Source organism: Sceloporus occidentalis, unplaced genomic scaffold (assembly GCF_023333645.1).
Source record: "Sceloporus occidentalis isolate IW3139 unplaced genomic scaffold, rSceOcc1.0.p SCAF_248, whole genome shotgun sequence".
NCBI classification, from domain to species: domain Eukaryota; kingdom Metazoa; phylum Chordata; class Lepidosauria; order Squamata; family Phrynosomatidae; genus Sceloporus; species Sceloporus occidentalis.
The window spans coordinates 238,545-260,723 of NW_028317228.1; the positions used below are offsets into that span (position 1 = coordinate 238,545).

Genomic DNA, 22,179 nt, shown 5'->3' on the forward strand with positions numbered 1-22,179 from the left:
AGTACGGAAAGGTGAGTTTATCATAATAAGGGCTTTACCCTCCCTGACTTAGATTGGAAACACCAAGCAGCTGGTGCCATTTTGGGGGAAGTTTGAAGGGAGGTTATCTTAGGGCAAAATAATGGAGCCTGGTCTTGTTTTCGGAGATTCATACAATTTGCGGAAATGTGCAAATGTTACAAATCCAAATGTGCTAATTTTAATAGTACCGTTTGTTTTTTTATAAATCATTTTTCACTTGTAGTGCTAGGGCACTAGGATGTCAAACACTTTTGTTTTTAAAAAGTTATATTTTTTAGTATTCTTCTATTTTATATTGGTTGGGGGATCTTTAGATAGAGTCCAGAAGAAATGTAGTTATTCACAAGTTGTTATTCTAACGGCAGCAGAACATTCCATTGAACAGACTTTCATTAGTAAGACGAGAAGAAGAAAAAAAAGAAACCACTACGATACTCCGCAGATGTGGGACAAATATTGAAGCATTTACAAAATCGGAATGAGGAAGATGAGAGCAAATATAAGGATAAGCTACTTGCCAACCACACTAATTCAGCTGTTCAATACGATACCGGACAAAGGGCCTGATCATCAGATCAGATTTGAGAGAGCTCATCACGCCTTACCTCGTAAAAGGTGCTGCTAACGATTAGGCATGTTTAGTGCAAAATGCGTTTAGTATTGAGTCTATATCCTGTATCTGATGCGATATTTTATCCTGTCTAAGGACAATATAGATTCTTATGGGTTTATTGCCATGTGGTCTGGTGTCAGCTGACGTCATCATTAAAGGTTACTGTACAAATTAAAAGATATAGGCTTAGGTGAAATTTTCTCAACTTGGTTGGAGACTGTTAAAAACAATGCATTGTGAGCCCGTACATGTACGGGCTTTGTCATGAAAGGGTCGAGTTCAGAGTTGTTATTAATGGAAAATTCTGTCCTAAGTCCACTGTTTTCTATTAATGTTCTTGCAGCGAGTATTGTAAGCCAATGTTTGCAGATAACCCAAATTTAGGTAAGAAAACAACGTACATCCTTGCAAGGAGATTTTTTTCAAATTGGGGTACGATCAAGCAGCAGATGAGATTTCATGTTGACAAATGCATACTTAAGCATTTTTGGGAAAATAAATGTGTAAATTATATCTTAAATGGAGTTTAAGAGTCATTATTCTCTAAATACTCACAACCCGCTACTTGTGTATAGATACAATGAGACATTTATGATAATGCAATTTATTCACCTAAACAAACAAAAAAAAACAAACATATGTTTATAACCATAACACTTTGTATTACAAAATGAACCTATACAACAAACAACTAACATCCGCTTTTTAGCAGTGTAAATTATATAAAAAAAAATATATACATCATACAGTACTAATTTTTTTGTGCAAGGACGGCCTGCGTTCTCTCACAAAATGGGTCACGTTCTCTACGCTTGAGAGAAATATTGGGTTTCCATTGTCCATCAGTAATCACAGAACACCATTTCAACAATTACTTGTTTTAGTGCTATTTGAGCTTGACGTGTACGAGTTTGATTTTCTGGAGTATTTCATGGAGCTGAAGGAGATCTGCATTCTCTCTACAGTCCGTACGCTTCGGCATTTAAATGTATTTTTCACATTATCCCTAAAGTCTTTTGATACAAAATAGTAGACAAATGGGTCAATACAACTGTTCAATGAAGAAAGACACAGGGCAGTAATATACAAACAATAAATGCTGTCAATGTAACTGCTCTTTATGAATGAGTAGTGGATGATTATAAGAATGTTACTAGGTATAAAACACAAGAGATACATGACAAGTACTGTAATGATAAGCCTGATGGCTTTTTTCTTCTTCAGACCAATGTTTTCATCTGTGATTGATGCATTTAAAGTTCTAATCATGAGTGCGTAAGCTAAAGCAGTAAGTATGGCTGGGAAAAAAAATACTCCAACTGCTAGAGAGATGAAATAGTTAAACATGTCAAAGGTCAGCGTGTTCAGCGGCAGAACGTCATGGCAAGTTGTAATATTGAGCGTACGCAGATAAGTGGTTTGGTCAAACAGATATAACGGAATTGTACTTAGAATAATTAGAGTCCATATAGTTCCAGAGACTATTAAAGCGATCCTTGACTTCTTTTTTGCATGTGACATGGGGTTCACGATAACCCAGTATCTTTGAACACTAATACAAGTCATGAAGAGAACAGAGCAATACATATTGCCGTAGAAAAATCCTACGAACACCTTGCATAGGGCTTCGCCATAAATCCAGTTGTTGCCGTTTAGGTGGTAGGAAATCTTGAGTGGAAGCCATACAGCAAACATTAAATCCGCCAGAGCCAGGTTCCCCATGTATATCACAGCTGGGTGCTTCTTCTTTGCACGAAAAAGGAAGACCCATAACGCAATTGCATTGCTTGGCAAACCAACGATAAACACAATGATGTAGATGATGGGGAGAAAAACAGTGGTCAATTTGCTAGTAAGCACAGTTGCTGCAAAATCATTAACTGCGTAAAAGTAGTTCCCAGATCCATTGGAGGTCTCTACCTCAACAAAAATGAAACTTCTTCCCTTCTTAAGTGAATATGTAGTATTCGTTCCTGAAAGGAGAAAGAAAAAAAAAAATTATACAACTTGCTTTTGCCATCTAAAAACATAACTATATCGATAGGACAAGTGCAACCAAATATTCTATTCTACAAAAAATTAATACAAAACATAAACTAGCAGTAGCCCCAACAGTTACAGTGCATTCTGTTAACATTCTGTCTACAAATGCTCACTTTCCTAAATAAACACGTTTCTTTGACCTGGCTTGCATGATTCCTTGTCTCTAATAAAGGGACATTCCAGTGATCCTATACGTTTCAGGGCATATGATCGCATTGTAGTCCCTTCATGGTGTTCCTACTGGAAATACATGGGGCGGATTATGCAGAATCACACTTATCACATGGGATATGCTCACCTCCAGTCAACTCCAGCATTGGCTTAACACACACTGGCGGTCTGTTAAGACCCCCTGTGCGCATGCGTGAAAAGCGCTCCCATTGATTTCAAGCAGCCAATTAGTGGCAAGTATAGTCAGACCATATTCTTTTAAAATAAGTGTTGTTTAAATACTAATTGAATTATTATTGTTCAAGTTATTGTTAAAAGAGTTCTGTAAAAAAAAAAAAAGTGTATAACTAAATAAACTACACATGTAAAGATTAATTTGGAATTACATTACTTTTTTCAGGCAATTTAAAAAAAAGAATTATGCTGGTCACTCTCTGAGCACCTGATGAATTACATGTAATAATAAAATTACACAATCCTTGGCAGGATGTTTAGCTGTTGTCACTAGATTTGGGCGCCAGCCAACTCTTGGTGTTTGTCTTCCTGGGGAAAAGAAAATCTTCATCGCCCGTTCCTGTGTTCGGTTTGGGTGAATGTTCATGTACATTTTTCGTGTTAGTTTTTCCTTTTATCTTTTAGAAGGGGTAAATACAGGGTTAACACGGTACGCAGCAGCTTTGGCACCAGGATTTTAACACCTTAAGGACAATGGGTTGTGCTTAAAGCCATTAAATACAATGCATGTACGGGCTATGTCATGAAGGTTGATGTCAGACGAGCCCCCTGCCCGTGACCAATAGATTCGCTCGTACGGACCTTTAACTCCTGACGGCTAAACTCCGCCTGGGGAGTCCAATACCTGCTCCAGGAGTTAAAGGTTTGTATGAGAGACCAATAAACTCAAAAAAGACTGACAATCCGGCTGATGACACTGACTGCCTCAGATGTTGATCCCATATACAATACCTCCCTCTAGTGTCACTTCTAATGTAGAGGTTATGATGACATGAGGGTGTCTGTAGACATGATAGTATCAGATTTGCTCCCTTTTTATGGAAACATCTAACATAAGTATCCCAGTAGACACGAATGCATTTTGTGGGCCACAGCATTTTTAAAGATGTTCTGACTTGTTGTTCTGGCTCGTTGGATCTCATAGCTCACCAAAGTTGTAGAACAGAACACCCCGGTTATTTTATGCTAAGGGCTATTCGTGCATCCCATTGACCTGGCAGAAATTAAACAATTTATAGCACTAAACCTGCTGATAAGCACCCCACCTATCACATCCCTACTATTGGAATAGAACCCCTACCCTAGCTACCTCTATTTTTCTGCAGCGATAAACAGGGATAGATTTTTAATTTTAAAACATTTTTATTACTTTCATTTTTCTGATAATACCCTGTGCACTTTTTCTTAATTGTGGGTATATCTATGCGGGCAACTACTAAAGCAGGATCCCTTAATTTCAAATTATCTTTGTGCTTGAGACCATGGCTTTAGGGACTCTAGGAAAACACTCTCCCAAAGCAGCTGATACCGGCAAAGTCGGCGTTCCGTGATGACGTTACGCCATAATGAGTTGTTGGCAGTCAAGTACACAGATTGTCAGGGGCATAACTACAAACCACATGGCCCTGGTGTGAAAATTGCCCTGCCCCCCCCCCACTTCAACAGCAGGTCTGTGCCATAATTGCCATCTCAACCTGTCTGTCTTCTTTTTTCTTTACCCCCTTCTAACATATACCCTGACAGAGATATGTAAACACACACAAATCACACACTCATACTCACTAACACACACACTTCATCTCACCCCACTTACACATCCATGCGCGCACACACACACACACACACACACACAATTTCACATTCAAGCCCTCACCGCTCCAGTAGCTTCCTGTCCGGCTGCACGCAAACAGTACGAGCAGCCTCGGTTGCGCGTGACATAATGTGACCCCGATACGCTCCTGTCTCCCCATGCTGGTCCAAAATAGTTTAGAAAAGGCCCTCCCGACCTGGACTGATGTGGTTGTTTGGAAGGGTCCTTTCTAAACTATTTAACTGGTACGAGGAGATAGGAACAAGAGGTCGCAGTGGTCGCACCGGGCCCCCTAGAGGCATGGGCCCTGTCATAATGGCACCCACTGTGACCCCTGTAGTTACGCCACTGCAGACTGCAAAGACGTGTGTGCTGTCAACGATATACTAGTCTACTGTGACAAGATACGGAAAAACGTCACCAAACCGAAGGGCATCGCGTATTGCATTGACTTGGCTGACCAATGCCTGAAATCATATTTGGTGAATCTCAAAGTTAAATTATGGTATAAGAAAGTTCCCATTTATGTGATATATATGGCAATGTTCCATACATTTATGTTATATAAAAAGGCAGGCACCAGGAAGGAATATACCTTCCTTCAGTTCCAGCAGAAGGTCACCCAAGATATTCTTTTTTCGAACACCCCCCCTAACCCTGCACTTCTGCCGCCTGAAGATATTGTCAGGTCAACATTTCTCAGGAAGGATTCCACAACTGCCCCCCAAAATAAGCCACAGACATTGTAGGGTGTGCGGGGGAAAAAAGCATTAGGAAGAACAGTGGCTTTTATTGTCTCTCTTGCCCATCTCTGCATCGGCATCTGCTTTCAAATCTACCACACACAGGTAGACTCTTAGAAAGCATTTCATAGATAGATAAGTTTTTAAAGCTTGTTTTCATAATTAAGTTTACTCTTCGGTTTTATTTGGGGAATGCCCAGCTGCTGAGTACTTCCAAATACTTTTGCAAATTGTGGCAAATTAAGTCTAGCCTGAAGCTGAACATTCTGCACAAGATAAGACTTGTCTGACATGGTAATTTAAGTTTGCGTGGTTTCTCAACAGAAAAGGGCCAAGCAGACCCTACAGATATTATTATAAGTACAAATAAAAGAAATACACCTCTGGCTTTATTGGGCTTACTGGCAGTTTAAGGCATTTGGCCCCTAGGAATGCATATACCTAGTCAAATAAAGGGATTGATATTTAACATCACACTTGCCTACAGTGTAAACTTTAAAGATTTGTCACATAATGATCCTGAAAGTTTAGGATAAGAAAAATGGAGAATTTACAATGACAGAGGATACTTTTTCATTGTTCATTTCTTTGCACTACCACAGATTACAGCTCAGAGCCGGAAACCCTACAAAGGGCTTCTCCATGCCAATAAGTAGTTACAGATTTAAAAGGAGAACCCCCACTCATTTTATTATTATAAATAAAAAAAAAAAAAAGAATACCTTTAAAAAAAACACTTGTTTTTACATAAGTGCATTATTTGTGGTCTAGCTCTGTTATATTGGACAAACATACTAGGCAATCACCCTTACTCCTTATATTGCCTGTGGTTAACAATAGAATGGCTCAGTCTATCGAACTCAGATTACCGACTCTGATTTATGAAAGTCTATGGAGGATTAAACTTCATTAGCCAAGCAGGACTTCAATAGCATTGTCATCAAGAATAAGCTCAATGCAGCCTGCACTAAAAGTCACCCAAAAAATCACAACCATCTACAACGGCAACCGCCAAGTGTGCAGATAACAGAATAACACCAGGGTTTTGTTTTTTTTTATCAATGCGAACCTACATTAGTGCGCTGTATACTGGACTGTTTTTTACGCTCAAAGTAAAATACTTGCTTTTCCTACGTTCTCAACACTTGATGTATCTATCATGTATATTTAGTATGCATATATTAACTGCCCCATTTAAAATTCTACAGTGTTGTGTAATTTGTTGGCGCTTAATAAATAAAATATAATAATAATAATAATAATAAAAGTTCTGCAAGTTGAAATAGTGGTATTTTGTTAGATTTGACACTGTTTATTGAAAATGTATTATTTGGCAGAAAAATTGCATATGAAAGAACATTTTGGAGACACATGGCACATACAGGTTTATCAATTTGTTTCCTTCTGCCTGCTACGTATAAATCTATTTTACAGAAATAAAGACGGAATGAATCATTCCACAAAGGGGCCATAGAAAGTAATGACTAATCCAAACAGAAGGCAGACCTGTAAATGCTTTCTTTGTTTAACCAACACGAGACACACCTTCGGGATGACCTGGATACAACATTCCCCTTGTGCTTCATTTAATCCTTGAGCAATAACTCCTTGCTGAAGGGGGGGGGGGTTATTGCACCATCATTTTGGTGATGTCATGAAGAGCGTAGAAACGTTCATTTTTTTTTTTTAAAGAACGAGTTCTTTGTGAAGAACTGCAAAACAATACTATAAATATAATATAATATATATTTGGGGGGGAAATGCTTTACTTGCATCCAGCCGCCGAAAGTGTTGCGTTGAGCCTGCAAATACCAAATTGTTTTTGAACTTTAACTCTCGGATGCTTATCCATATTTCAGGGGTGAAGCATGCCGAAGAGCTTTGACCTAAAGCCACCCTGACCAAAGTTCCACGCCCTTATTCAGAACGTTGAATCTTCAAGGAACTGCCACCTTCATTAAGTTTAACCATAGTCAATTTATGAAGACCAACTATAGTTCGTAAATTTTCTTTAAAAGTAAGGAATCATTGAACCTCAAGGAGATCCATGGGCAGGGACAGCCCGACAACAGAGCCGAGTGGGGCAACCACTCCAGGCGGCACTTTTGAAGGGTCTCTCTCTCCTCTGCAGCGAGTCTCCCTGTTCGGTCTCGGTGCCGGCTTGTAATGCTGAGTGCCGGAAGATTACCTCATTTCCGGTGATCAGCATTACAAGCCAGCACTGAGACCGAACAGGGAGACTCGCCGCAGGACTGCTGAAAGGTAAGTACAAGGGGGGGGGGGGTTTTAAGGGTAGATAATAGGGAGGGAGAGAAAGGGTAGATAATGGGGGGGGCGGCAGGGACGGAGGGGAGGAAGGGTTGATAAGGGGGGGGGCATTTTAAAATTCACCCCAGGCGGCATTTCGCCCCCCCATTCCGTGGGGGTAAAAAAAAAAAACAGCCACCGTACCGAAGCAATACAGTGATCCGTTAAGTTATATTCTTATCGTCCTTATCACAAAAGAGCAAATCAACAACTATCAGCAACATTTTAACCTTAGATAACTAGCAAAGAATATTTATTTGCACTGTACTCTATCCAAACACCGCATATGATATAAGACATATTATCCAAAGTATGTGGCACCAGCTACATATCCACTACATCTCTAGATTGTAAGATCCCTCACCTATTGTTTCTGTAAGTCAAATTGTTATGTTATATACTACTTGTTATGTCCTGCCTACCCATTGTACAGCGCTGAAGATGATGGAACTATATAAAACAATAAATAATAATAATAATCTCGCATCAGCCACCACCACGAGACTTCATCTGATTCTAATTACCCCAAACCATCACAGGCACACATACAAGCGATCAATACTCATTCCATCTGTAAAAATTGTATTTCACAATTCCCAATCATCTGACAAATACACTGATTTGGTTAACTAAGTAAAGCCATCAAATGGCCCAAAATGATAAAAAAAAATACATGGTTGTCACGGAAATAACACACAATGGAGGAGTATTACCTACTAACACATATTAAGCTCCTCTGAGCAGCAAAACACATCGTGCATCACATGACACTGACTCCCAAACTCAGCAGGCAGATGCAACAAAGTAAACAATTTGGGAAACTAACATAAACAAACAGGGGACGTAAACGAAGAGGGACTGAGTGCTTCAGAATGTCAAAGTCAGCAGAGAGCTGGCATTACTTAGAAACGACCTCCATAGGGTGTAAAGATGCCCCTCGTGTCCCCTCCGGCTCTTACCTGTCACTGACAGTATACACGCGCACAGCGCTGCCCCCCACAGCAGCAGCCGGTAACAGCCCATACTGGAAGCCTTCTCTTCGGTGACACTCCGCACGCAAACCCTCACCGATCCGGAGCTGAGAAGTTAATGCGGGGCAGAGCTCGGACTCACAGGAACACCTAGCGCTGACGTCACGACAGGTGTAACCAGGTATCATTGAAACCAGTTTATTAATTATGTCGCCGCTGTGGCCACGCCCCTATCTGGGCTGGACTTAAACACTAGAAAACTCCACTTAACGAAACGATCTCTCCGTTTCTTAAAGGTTTGCTAACGGTGACATCAGGCATCCGGCTGTCAGACGTCAGGATAATTTAAAGGATTTCAAATAAGACTTCTGAAGCGTGCTTTACTTATTTAAAAAAACTAGAATCATGTCGGAAAATACAAAGCATAGAATGTCACAGATAATACTGTAATATTCCATCAACACAGACACATTGCTAATATTCTGGAATTATGCATTATTAAAACATCACAGGGTGATTGATGAATGTAGAAAACTCGGGTGCTACTTAGTGGGAACATTTCTGGGAAGCCTTGGATCCACCAAGGAACCATTAATGAACCATTAATGAGCTCCATTAATGAACTCCACTAGAGCAGACTAGGCACGACCTCCCTCTAACTAGCCCAACATTAGGGAGCTCGAGGTCTTTCATTTCAGACCTCGGCTTCTGTGCTGCCTAATCACCATGCGCCGGGGATGACGTCATGTCAAAAGGCATATCATGGGGCACAGTGGCATTTAGAGGGTTAAAAGGCATATCATGGGGGACAGTGGCATATAGGGGGTATAAGGCATTTCTGGGGCACAGTGGCAAGCCAGGGGACAGATGGGCATAACTGGGGGGGCAGGTTGAAAAAAAAAAGGAAATGTTTTTCTCAATCATAGCTTTTATTTAGTTTACATGAATTAACATTTACTGGTAAAACTTTTTTCCTATAGGGTCATCTTATATTCAGGCTTTTTCTTTTTTCCCCTAAATTAATATTAAAACTTGGGGGGGGTCATCTTATAATCGAGCAAATACAGCATATGGGTTGGGAAGAGTGGGCGTGGCTTTGGGAGGTGGGCGTGTTAAGTAAGTGAGAGCTGTGCTGCAAAGTGCTCCTGCCCTTGTGAATTTACATTCTATTTACTAGACGACATTTTCCCTTTAAAATACTTTTATGTGATACAGCTTAAAAGATACACACAAACCTTGCCCTCTAGCCTGTCCTTGGTTATTCATTACAGGTTATTATTATCTTTACACAGCTATTGTATATTACATCATCTCTGTGCTCTTGTACACTGTTTAAAGAATGTGTTTCTACTACTCTTGAACCGAATCCAAAAATGTAATCCACAATAACCCATATAATAGTGTGACTCACATCAATTAAGCATGAGAAACGACTCCGTTTAGAGTAATTGTGTAATAAATACAGTGACTAACAACCAGATTCGATGCAGTGTGTACGTTGCGGCTTTTATTACCTGCCAGATGTTAAACTGCGTGCCATAACTAAAAATACATCTTTCATTGCTGTAGTAAGGACTAATTAAACATGACAGATTTATAATTTTGATATAGATACAAGGTTAACCAATATACAATATACTCTCACAGTCAGTATCAGCTATACTTTGCTTAGCCCCATAAGGATGCAGATATTTACACTATTTTTCTTTTGAGGATGAGAGGGTTTTCAGCATTTTTGCTATGTCTTTGTTTAATTGTAATTTCTCATTTACTGTACACACACAAATCATATATTTTTTTCAAGACAACTAGGACTTTCTTGGGAAACCATTTTAATTTATATATAATATGAAAAACGTGCAAAAGGTGAAAAATAAAACAGAATATGTTTAATTTACTGGGCCCATGTCTCATTTGAGGCAGTATGGCGGTCCTACATGTCAATTTAACCCATTCAAGCAATGGGTTTAAAAACATCTGTTTGGATGCTGTTCCTGCTAAAGATCTCGCAGGGGGGAGCAATGCTGGAGGGGATTTAAATGCTGGACATACTACATCTTCAACAGTAAGTCAATGCAGGACGTCCTACAGGATAAGGGGTTAAAGATCACATTTTGTTAAATAAATTGGCTGTTGTAGATTTTTATTCTGACAATGAATATGGAAAGTTATGAAATAGGAATAGTTCAAAGAACTGTCCCTGAAATGCAGTTATACTGGAAACTTAATGAGCTGATGAGACTCGTCAAATATTGTCCCTTTAATAAATTGAAGCTCTGATATCCTGGGTCTCAGAGTCAGTTTCTTCTTTCTCCATGCCCAGTGTAGAGACTGCAATTTTACTGTGCGAAATACGAAAATTGCCCTTCATTTCTTTGTTGCCGCAGCATTTTAACTAATCTCACCAGAAGAAGACGGGGTCGGATGAATTTTGTTGATAATGAAGACTACCCCCCCCCCCGAAACAAACACAAATTTCCTGCGCCCAAGTCTAGTTAATAGTGTGATGAAGGCATGTTGGTATAAATGCAATAAAGCTGCGGTACATTGAAGCACAACTGTAGGTTTGCAATATAAAAAAAAAAGTGCAGTAAAACTGCAGTACAGTGAAGTACAAATGCAGTAAAACTGCAGTAAATGTGCAGTAATACTGCAGTAAAAGTGCAGTATTGCAGTTTTTTCATGTCCAAAAAACTGCAGTATTACTTCAGAAAAAACTGCAGTAATTTTTCGTAAGGGTACCATTATTTTGTCGGTAACAAAACATTCTCCCTGGGGTTATTTTCTGAGAACAGTGGCGTCGCTACAGGGGGGCCATTGCCCCCCCTAGGTTATTCCTTGCCCCCCCTGTTGCCCCCCCGCCGAATTTGGAACCATCCAGCGGATTGCCCAGGACAGTCCCGCAATGGGACTTTAAGTCCTGGGCAGCCTGAAACGCTTTTTTTTTTTTTTGGACGCGGAGGAGAGAGAGGGGCGCCTAGCAACCGCTCGGCCCCCCTCACTCTCCTCCACGAGGCCTCTACCTCCGGCGCAGTGCCGGCGTTTCATACTGAGCGCCGGTATATGACATCATATCCGGCGCTCAGGAGTGAAGACAGAAGCCTCGTTCTCCCGCCGCAGGACTTTAAAGGTGAGTGAAATACAAAGGGGGTGAGTAGGGAAAGAGGAGGGAGAGGGGTTAGAAAGTGATAAGGGAGGCAGAAGGGGTAGAATGTGATAAGGGAGGGAGAAGGGGTATAATGTGATAAGGGAGGCAGAAGGGGTAGAATGTGATAAGGGAGGCAGAAGGGGTAGAATGTGATAAGGGAGGGAGAAGGGGTAGAATGTGATAAGGGAGGCAGAAGGGGTAGAATGTGATAAGGGAGGCAGAAGGGGTAGAATGTGATAAGGGAGGCAGAAGGGGTAGAATGTGATAAGGGAGGCAGAAGGGGTAGAAAGTGATAAGGGAGGGAGAGGGGGTACATGTTATGAATTAATGTTTGGCTGCATTGTGTGAATGCGTGAGTATGCATTAATGTGTGAATGAATTGTCTGAATGAGGGAGAGCATGAGTTAATATGTGGATGAGTTGTCTGAATGAGGGAGAGCATGAGTTAATATGTGGATGAATAGTCTGAATGAGGGAGACCATGAGTTAATGTGTTTGTGTGTATCATAGATGTGTAATTGTGGAAGGGCAAAGATGGCACTCACCGGGGAATTCTCTCTGACAGCGGGGGAAGGTCTGCGCGATGGACGCAGACAACCCCCCCTGCTAGCGGCACCTCCTTCCGGCTGCAGCAGAAGTCTACACGCTGCCCGGACAACACACCGGAAGTCAGAAGCACCGGTAAGTTTTTTTGTTTTTTTGGGGGGGGGTGTTAAATGGGGGGCATAAGGCATTTCTGTAGGCAGAGTGCTCTATGAAATGCCTTTTAACCCCCTTAATGCCACTCTGCCTCCAGAAATGCCTTTTAACCCTCTATACGTCACTCTGCCTCCTGAAATGCCTAATACCTCCCTATATGCCACTCAGCCCCATAACATGCCTTTTAACCCCCTAAATGCCAGAGTGGCATATAGGGTTATAAGGCATGTCTGGAGGCAGAGTGGCACATAGGGGGTCAAAAGGCATATAATGGGTCACAGTGGCATATAGAGGGTTAAAAGGCATACCATGGGGCCCAGTGGCATTTAGAGGGTTAAAAGGCATATCATGGGGCTCAGTGGCATTTAGAGGGTTAAAAGGCATATCATGGGGCCCAGTGGCATATAGGGGTTTAAGGCATTTATGGGGCAGAGTGACAAGCCTGGGGGCAGATGTGCATAACTGGGGGCAGGTTGGAAAATAAAAGGAATTAAAAACAAAATATTTTTCTCAATCATAGCTTTTATTAAAAAAAATAGTTTACATGAATTAACATTTAGTATAGGAAACTTTTTTCCTATAGGGTCGTTTTATATTCAGGCTTTTTCTTTTTTTCCTAAATTAATATTCAGATTTTGGGGGGTCGTCTTATAATCAGGGTTGTCTTCGAGCAAATACGATAATACCTGCAATGCTGTTTCCATGTATTTATTTGATCTATACCTGCAATGCTACGTTTTATATATTGTTATTGTATACCTGCAAATACAGGATTTGTATATCTGATTCTGTTGATTTGATATATACCTTCAGTGATGAGATCACAAGTGAATTTCAATTGATCTATGCATGCAAAGCTGGGTTTGTGTGTTAATGTGTTGATCTATACCTGCTATCGGCAGCAGGGTCTAATATATATATTTATATATATATATATATATATATATATATATATGTATATATATATATATGTATATATAGGCAGCAGGGACTAATATTAATATATATCGGCAACTGGGGCTAATATTTATATATATATATATATCAGCAGCAGGAACTAATATTAACGAAACTGCCAGTTCAGCTGTAATTTTGAAATCATGTTTCAATCATAGTCTTTACTTAAAAGAGGTAAGTACTCATTATGTAGATAAAAATGCATGTCTAATGCGTATATGTGATGGGCCATCACATAAATCAATAATAAAAGGAGGGGCTTGCTGGGGGCATTAATACAAATAGTGGTGGCTGGAGGCGATTATACAAGGGTGTGGGGGGCACCACATTAATCTATACTAAAAGGGTGCTGGCTGGGGCATCAATACACAAGGGTCAAAAACAGTAAGGGGATATAAACAACAATGCGGTGTGAAAAATTAATCCTGATGTAGATGTCAGTGACATAGATTGTGTCCTGCTGTTTGTGTGTTTTTGGTTATCAGTGTACCAGAGCCTGTCCTGGGGTATGTGTGCGTATAGGTGTTGGTGCGGCACAGCCTGTCTTGGTGTGTGTGTGTTTGGGTGTCCGTATGGCATAGCCTGTCCTGTGTGTGTGTTTGGGTGTCGGTGTGGCAGAGCCTGTCCTGGTGTGTGTTTGGGTATTGGTTTGGCAGAGCCTGTCCTGGTGTGAGCCTGTCCTGGTGTGTGTGTTTGTGTGTCAGTGTGGCAGAGCCTGTCCTGGTGTGTGTGTCTGGGTGTCGGTGTGACAGAGCCTGTCCTGGTGTGTGTGTCTGGGTGTCGGTGTGACAGAGCCTGTCCTGGTGTGTGTGTCTGGGTGTCGGTGTGACAGAGCCCGTGTTGGTGTGTGTGTTTGGTTATCTGTTTCCTGGCAGTTGGAATTATTTAATTTATACTTATCCAGGGATAAAATGCCCTCCTGAAGTTGTAGTGACTTCAGGGGACAAAACATTCAAGGCCCTGAAATAATTTAGTGGAAAAGTTAAGGTATTGTGTTATTTATGCTATAATATTTATTTCAAGGGTTAGTCGTACTAAATTGTGGCTTCAGGCTTCCCATGTTGAATGACCGAGTATTATGTTAGTCCAATAACAAAGGTATCATTCCATAGCACATTACTTTTGGCAATATATATATATATATATATTCTCAGTGGTATGATTTAATGGTGGAAATTATGAATGCCCCCCAGTTTGACTGTGGTATCTTGTGTGCCCCCCCTATATATTGTTTCTAGAGTCGCCACTGTCTGAGAAATATATATGTTATCCATCACCACGCACGGTTCACTTTCACAGGGTAAATATGTTGTTGTTTTCTGTATAAAGTATAACAGTAGCTTTAAATTATGTGAAATGTTCTAGTTTGGCTAAACACAGTTGAATATGTCTTTGAACCAGGAATGCTGGGAGTTTGAGAACTTAGACTGACAGGATAGGGAGTACAGCCTGAAAATCCTGTTTTTTTATTAATCACAGAATTTATAAATAATAGTTAATGAATACGATCTCGTAGACAGATATTTACATACAATATCATGTATTACTAAAAGGTATAAGGCATCAACCCAACAACTATATCTGGTATTAAAATTAACATTGTTGAAGCTACACAACCTCTGGTACTACAACACCCAGCATGCTCAGTGACTTAATAATTTATGTCTACGATGTAGTTCTCAACAACTGCAGTGTCAAGTATAATTACTTCATCTGCAATTGGAATTTGTTGTTTGCTGCAATTATCTTGTGATAATATTCTATTGGGAAAACTATAATTCCCTACTTAATTATAGCAATCCTTTTTTACATAGTTGCGTAATCTTCTAGTAAAAGAAGTACTAATGATATATGCCAAGAAAAGCATGGAACGTATTATACACTTCAATTAGGTTAAACTAATTTAATCCCAGAGTCTAATACAGTCAAATTATAGTAGTTTATTAAACATAATCCATCATAAAATCTTAGTCTGACTATTGTACTTTTGTCATACTTGTACACTTTGAATGTATGTACTATAAATTGTTCTGAGTACATAGTTAAGTATAAAGATAAAATCAACTATGAGGAGATATGGAGACCACTGTTTTTGTTCACTTATGTGCATTCCTGTGCAAGGCCGCTTTATTCAGCGGGCAAAGTGTGCATTTGCCCAGGGCCCACTGGCAGTCATACTGCCAGTTTGGGGCTAAGGTGACCACAAGTCCCGGGTAGCCTCAATACGGGACAATGCATTGAGGAGTCTGAGTGAAGGAGGTCTCAGCTAATCAGGAGAGACTTCTCAACCCTCCTGATTGCATGAGAGTTCAGAAGCCTGTCCTGATAGGCAGAGTCCCTCCTTCACACCAACTCAGAGTAAGCTGCAGCCAGCACCAGGTATGTTTGACTTTGTGTGTGACTGTGTCAGTTTGTCACGGTGTTTGTGTGACTGTGTTTGTCACTGTGTTTGTCTGTTTGTGTGAATGTGTGTGTGTAATGTGTAATAGATGAGTTAATTCTCTGAATCTACTCATGACTGGTGTTAGAGGGGTTAACATTCTAAATCTACTCATGTCTGTAATGAGTGTATGTATAGTATTAAATCTGAAATCAACATGGTTTCCAAGGCTTCTTAATAATTAATATATAATAGTATACAGGGCCGGCCTTAGGGGTGTGCGACCTGTGCGACCGCACAGGGCGCCATGGTTGCAGGGGCGCCTGACCAGGACTTAGATGAAAGCATCGGGTTTTTTTTTGGTTTTTTTTAAAACTTTATTTAACATCATTCATGTTAAATAAAGTTTTAAAAAAAAAAACGATGCTTAAATCTAAGTCCCGGTCAGGGGCGCCAAGCGGTTGCTCGTGAAGTTCTCGGCAACCGCTCGGCGCCCCTTACTCTCCGTGACTCCGTCGCTGTGCCGGCATCTCATGTTGAGCGCCGGACTATTCCGGCTCTCAACATGAAATGCCGGCACCGTGGCAGAGCGAGAAGACGGATGCCTCCCGCTCTCACCGCAGGACTCCGGCAACAAGGTAAGTGGGGGGGGGTGTAGTTTGAAGGGGCAGAGGGGGGGTGTAGTTTGAAGGGGCAGAGGGGGGGGGTGTAGTTTGAAGGGGCAGAGGGGGGGGTGTAGTTTGAAGGGGCAGAGGGGGGGTGTAGTTTGAAGGGGCAGAGGGGGGGTGTAGTTTGAAGGGGCAGAGGGGGGGTGTAGTTTGAAGGGGCAGAGGGGGGTGTAGTTTGAAGGGGCAGAGGGGGGGTGTAGTTTGAAGGGGCAGAGGGGGGGTGTAGTTTGAAGGGGCAGAGGGGGTGTAGTTTGAAGGGGCAGAGGGGGGGTGTAGTTTGAAGGGGCAGAGGGGGGGGTGTAGTTTGAAGGGGCAGAGGGGGGGTGTAGTTTGAAGGGGCAGAGGGGGGGTGTAGTTTGAAGGGGCAGAGGGGGTGTAGTTTGAATGGGCAGAGGGGGGTAGTTTGAGGGGCGGTAGTTTGAAGGGGCATGGGGGGGTAGTTTGAAGGGGCAGAGAGGGCGGGTAGTTTGAAGGGGCAGAGAGGGGGGGTAGTGAGGGGGGGCGCCAGAGGAGTAGTCCGCACAGGGCGCCACAACGCCTAAGGCCGGCTCTGATAGTATATGTGAATCAGGGTGTATGTGAGATCCAGCAGCCATCTTTGAATATTTTTTGTAATACATTTTGTTTTGAATGTTGTAATCAACTAATTTTCCATCAGCCCCTTTCCCCCACTATATCCTTTATCCCCCCCATACAGCACCTATCCCCTCCTTCAAACTCTTCACGTTCTTGGTCTCTGTGATGTTGTTCTCTTTGAGCTCTGTTCTGGTTCACATCCAACCTGATCGTACCTTCAGCATCTCCTTCTCTAGTAACGCTTCCCCTTTGGCTTTCAATACCACCTAAATGCCGATGACACCCAGATCTACTTATCCTCTCCTGATCTCTCTCCCTCTGTCTTAGATGCTGTAACCACCTTGCCTCTGTTTCTAACTGGATGTCTGCTTGCAGGGCCGGCCCAAGGGAAAATGCCGCCTGGGGCGAATTTTAAAATGCCGCCCCCCCCCCCTTATCTACCCTTCCTCTCCCTCCGTCCCTGCCGCCCCCCCCCCATTATCTACCCTTCCTCTCCCTCCGCCCCCCCCCTTGTACTTACCTTTCAGCAGTCCTGCGGGGAGTCTCCCTGTTCGGTCTCGGTGCCGGCTTGTAATGTTGAGCGCCGGAAATCTTCCGGAACTCAGCATTACAAACCGGCACCGAGACCGAACAGGGAGACTCGCCGCAGAGGAGAGAGCGAGGGGCGCCGAGCGGGTACTGACAGCTTGGTAAGCGAAAACCACTCGGCGCCCCTTTCTCTCTTTCGTTTTTTTTTTTTAAAAAAAAGGGCTTGGGGCAGCAAAGTGCCGCCCCTTCAAAAGTGCCGCCTGGAGCGGTTGCCCCACTTGGCTCCATTGTCGGGCCGGCCCTGTCTGCTTGTTTCCTAAAGTTTAATCTCTCTAAAACCCAATTCCTCATCTTTCCTCCCTTCAAAGCTAGCATTCCCTCATCACTCCCTCAATGTCAATGGTGCAATCATTTCCTCGTCCACTCACACTCGCTACCGTGGTGTCACCCTTTACTCTGACCTCTCGTTCTCCCCTACATTCAGTTTGTCTCAAAAAAAAACTTCCGCCTGCATATTAAAAGCATTGTCCGCATTCGTCCCTTCCTAACACAAGATGCTCTTGACTATTGTAACTCTGTCTTAGCTGGTCTCCCTCATACCCGCCTCGGCCCTCTACAATCCACCATGAATGTTGCTGCTTGACTTATCTTTCTCTCCCATCGGTTTAACACCTCTCCACCTCTTTTCACTGGCTGCCTATGCGCTTACCTTCAAAGCTCTTCATACCAGTTCTCCTACTTATATCCTCAAATCTGCCAACAGTCCCAAATTTCCAAGGATAGTCCTGTTTTTTGGGGTCCTGTCCCGTCAAATACAGGTTTGTCCTGGCATAAAAATACCGCCTATGCATTACACTGTGCACAGGCAGCATTGTGTTTTAACTGTCTAAAATACACACAGCCTAAACGCTTGTAAAACTCTTTAGGCCTCACCCCCCCCATGTGATCCAGGAAGGAAATGTTGGTGAGTATGCATCTCTTAACTCCTAAATAATCTATCTGCTCTTCCGATGATCTCTGTCTGCCGTATGCTCTGATTTCTAGTTCTAATGTGCGCTTGCAAGATTTCTCAAAGGCTGCCCCTATCCTCTGGAATGCCTTCCCCCGACCTATCTGGCTTTTTTAAGGAAGTGTATAAACGTACACAGTAATAACCTTCTTCCCATATTCCTTTAGCTCACCTAGTCCCTCTCCGGCAATTCTTATACTAGTGTGACTAGTCCATGTCTAATAGCACCACTTTTACCTATTGTGTAATACACCCTAACCGCTTCTAGATTGTAAGCTCATCTTTTGTTTCTGTCAAATTGTTTTATACTACTTGCTATGTCCTGTTTACCCATTGTTCACTGCTGTGGAATATAAGGGCACTGTATAAAACATTAAATAATAATAATAATAATATTCCAGCATCCACATAAGAATAGCATCATCTTTATAAAAAAAAAAAAAAAACAGGGAGTCTTTGGACTCTTCCAACTCTGACGTTAGTGCCATCTAGTGGCATGGTGTTGTTTTTAAATATCTGTTCAGCTACATAGTATAATCAAAAGAAAGAAAATATTCTTCCCAGCTTGCAACTACTTTCACAGCTCAATATATGTACCTGATATTAGGACTTGGTTACAGTTGGTAACATCATATATTTGAAAATTTTGTATGTTGTCAGCTTTAATGTTTTTGTTAATTTCAACTATCTCTCTATAGTAATAGTACTACAAAATCTGCTGGCGCTTTATAAATAAATGCAATGTAATAAAATATATGTAACCCCCACACTGCCTTTCTCCATACCTTATGTTTCTCCTCACCTCATTCCCTTTAGAATCTGTATGTCTTAGTATGTCAGTTTTAGTTTTTTTATATATGTGCTGCAAGAAGGGCTGCATACATTTTTGGAGCTATATACAGTATATATATATATATAGCTGTATATCAAAATAAAAAAACCCAATTAAAACAGATAATAAAAAATAAAAATAATAAAGCTTTGGTGAAATGTAAAAATGGAAAATAATGACCCCTGATTTATCTGTTGCCAGTATTGAAACAGAAACAATATTCCTACATGTTGTGGATTCAAGTAGTTCCACAAATATGTATTTATTGTACCGATGCAAATATGAATCACATGCAATTTAACAGTAATTTAGGCTGAATCAATTTGGGATCTTTCCAAATAAACAGTGTCAGACAGTCAGACATGATTTTTCCACTGGTCAAAAGAGGCTGCTACCAGGCTAAGATGCCCTCTTGTAGAATGAGTTCTTCTGTTTAAAGCTTTTTCAGGCATTCCAAAAATGCTCATACATTACATTTTAGATTATTATATCTATTTGAGCCATTCCTTATTTCTTTAAATACCAGTGACGTGTATTGCAACGACTGCATTGCTAAAGTACCTCCAACAAATGCTATAGGAAATAGCACCACGTGGGAGTGGGGCCGAGTGTCCCCCATGGATCCGCCAATGATGCCCAGACACTCACACCAACACAACTAGACATTCAACACAAACTATAAAACAACACAAACTAACACATGAACACCCAGACACTTACGCTAACACATAAATCACATACAATCAGACACTAAGACAACCAGACACTCACACTAAGACAACTAGACATAGTTGTCTTAGTGTGACAACAACATAGCAAGAAACTCAAACTAACGCAACCACTCAGACTAGCCCACAGACACTCAAACTAACTCACACACACTAACATCCCCAGACAAAGAAAACACTAACCCAGACATACACTCACACTAACATATCCACGCACAAATACTAACATAACCAGACACACATACACTAACATACACAATCACATACACTAACATCCCCAGACAAAGAAAACACTAACCCAGACATACAGTCACACTAACATATCCACGCACAAATACGAACATAACCAGACACACATACACTAACATACACAATCACATACACTAACATACCCAGAAACACACTAGCATACCCAGACACACATGTTAACTTTCCCAGACACACACTAAGATAACCAGGCACACACATACCTAGACACACATGCTAACATACCCAGACACACATGCTAACACAACCAGACATACACACATTAACATAACCAGACATACAAATCCAGACAAACACACGCACAGACACACACACAGTAATATAACCAGACACACACATGCTAACATAACCAGAAACACACATACAAACCCAGATAAACACACACATACCCAGACACACACTAATATACCTAGACACACACACACAACCAGGCACTCACATATCCATACATATAAACGCACACACCCAGGCACACACACTAAAATAGCCAGCCACACACAAACCCAGGCAGACACACATACACAGGCAGACACACCCCACTTACTTACTCTGTCTTCAGCTGCTTTAGCTGCTGCACTACTGCTGCGGGGTCATGGAGTTCGATGCACTGGCGTTGGGGGCCCCGGCAATGCAGTGGCTGCAGGGACCTCCATGAGGTTGTAAGGGACATAAGACTGCTAAATAATAAAACCATATTAAAATAAAGACACACACACTGAAATTTGGATGAATCAGGCCGTGGCTTTTATTTAGTTTCACCAGTATAACAAAACCCATATACCGTAACTCACTCTGTAACCATAAATATAAATAAACACAAGCCCTTGGCATAAGCCCCAGAGCACCATATAAACCTTTAACCTTGCCAACCGCCCTGAAAGCCAGCCAGCATACCAATAATTACAGTTCACCCCAACCGCCTCAAATGAACTATTTTTCATTTGAGGCCCTACCCCACCAAACCACGGCCTGTTCTACCATACCCTGAAGGTCCACATTAAAAATGTCATTCCCTATATCTGACAAATGAACCCCATCCTGCCTATAAAGACCCACACTACCACCTTCTAACTCCGTATGTCTAAACGATAAACCACCCTCTACCAACATAAATTTTTCCATCGCTCTGTCGCATTTGCGTCTAACCCTCTCCAACGCTTTCAATTCTGGCCTTTGAAGCCACAGAAGCCGAGGGATTATCTCTGACCATATCAATAAAACATTCTGAAAACATTCCTTAAGATACAAAATTAAACTTTTACAATAACAAATCAACTCTAATGACTTCATTTTACCCATATCGTTACCACTACAATGTATAATTATGGCATGAGGCCAAGGAAAACATGTAACACAGTCATCTAAGTATTCTTTAAGTTGCTCTACCCGCAAACCCCGTACACCCAACCAACATATAACTAAATCCTTTTCATCAAAACCTAAATTCGTGCCATATCTTCGTACCGCCGCTCTTCTCTGTGCCCAATACACGAAAGAATGCCCCACAATCCAGACTACAAAAGCCTGATGACCTGCAAAAAATTCACAAATAACATAAAACCACATATCATTATAACAGGTTAGGACGAACATATAACTTAAAACGATCCGATTGCCATCTCCCTAAACGTTTAATAACTGAGTCATCCAATCCCAATAAAGCTGCCTCCGTCGCAGCCCCAATTCGAAAAGA

General features: G+C 41.5%; 1 pseudogene; it reads right to left on the reverse strand.

The window, feature by feature from the left end:
- Positions 1 to 1,498: 1,498 nt before the first annotated feature.
- On the reverse strand, positions 1,499 to 2,620 carry LOC149276076 (proteinase-activated receptor 2 pseudogene; annotated as a pseudogene).
- Between the last annotated feature and the right edge of the window lie 19,559 nt (positions 2,621 to 22,179).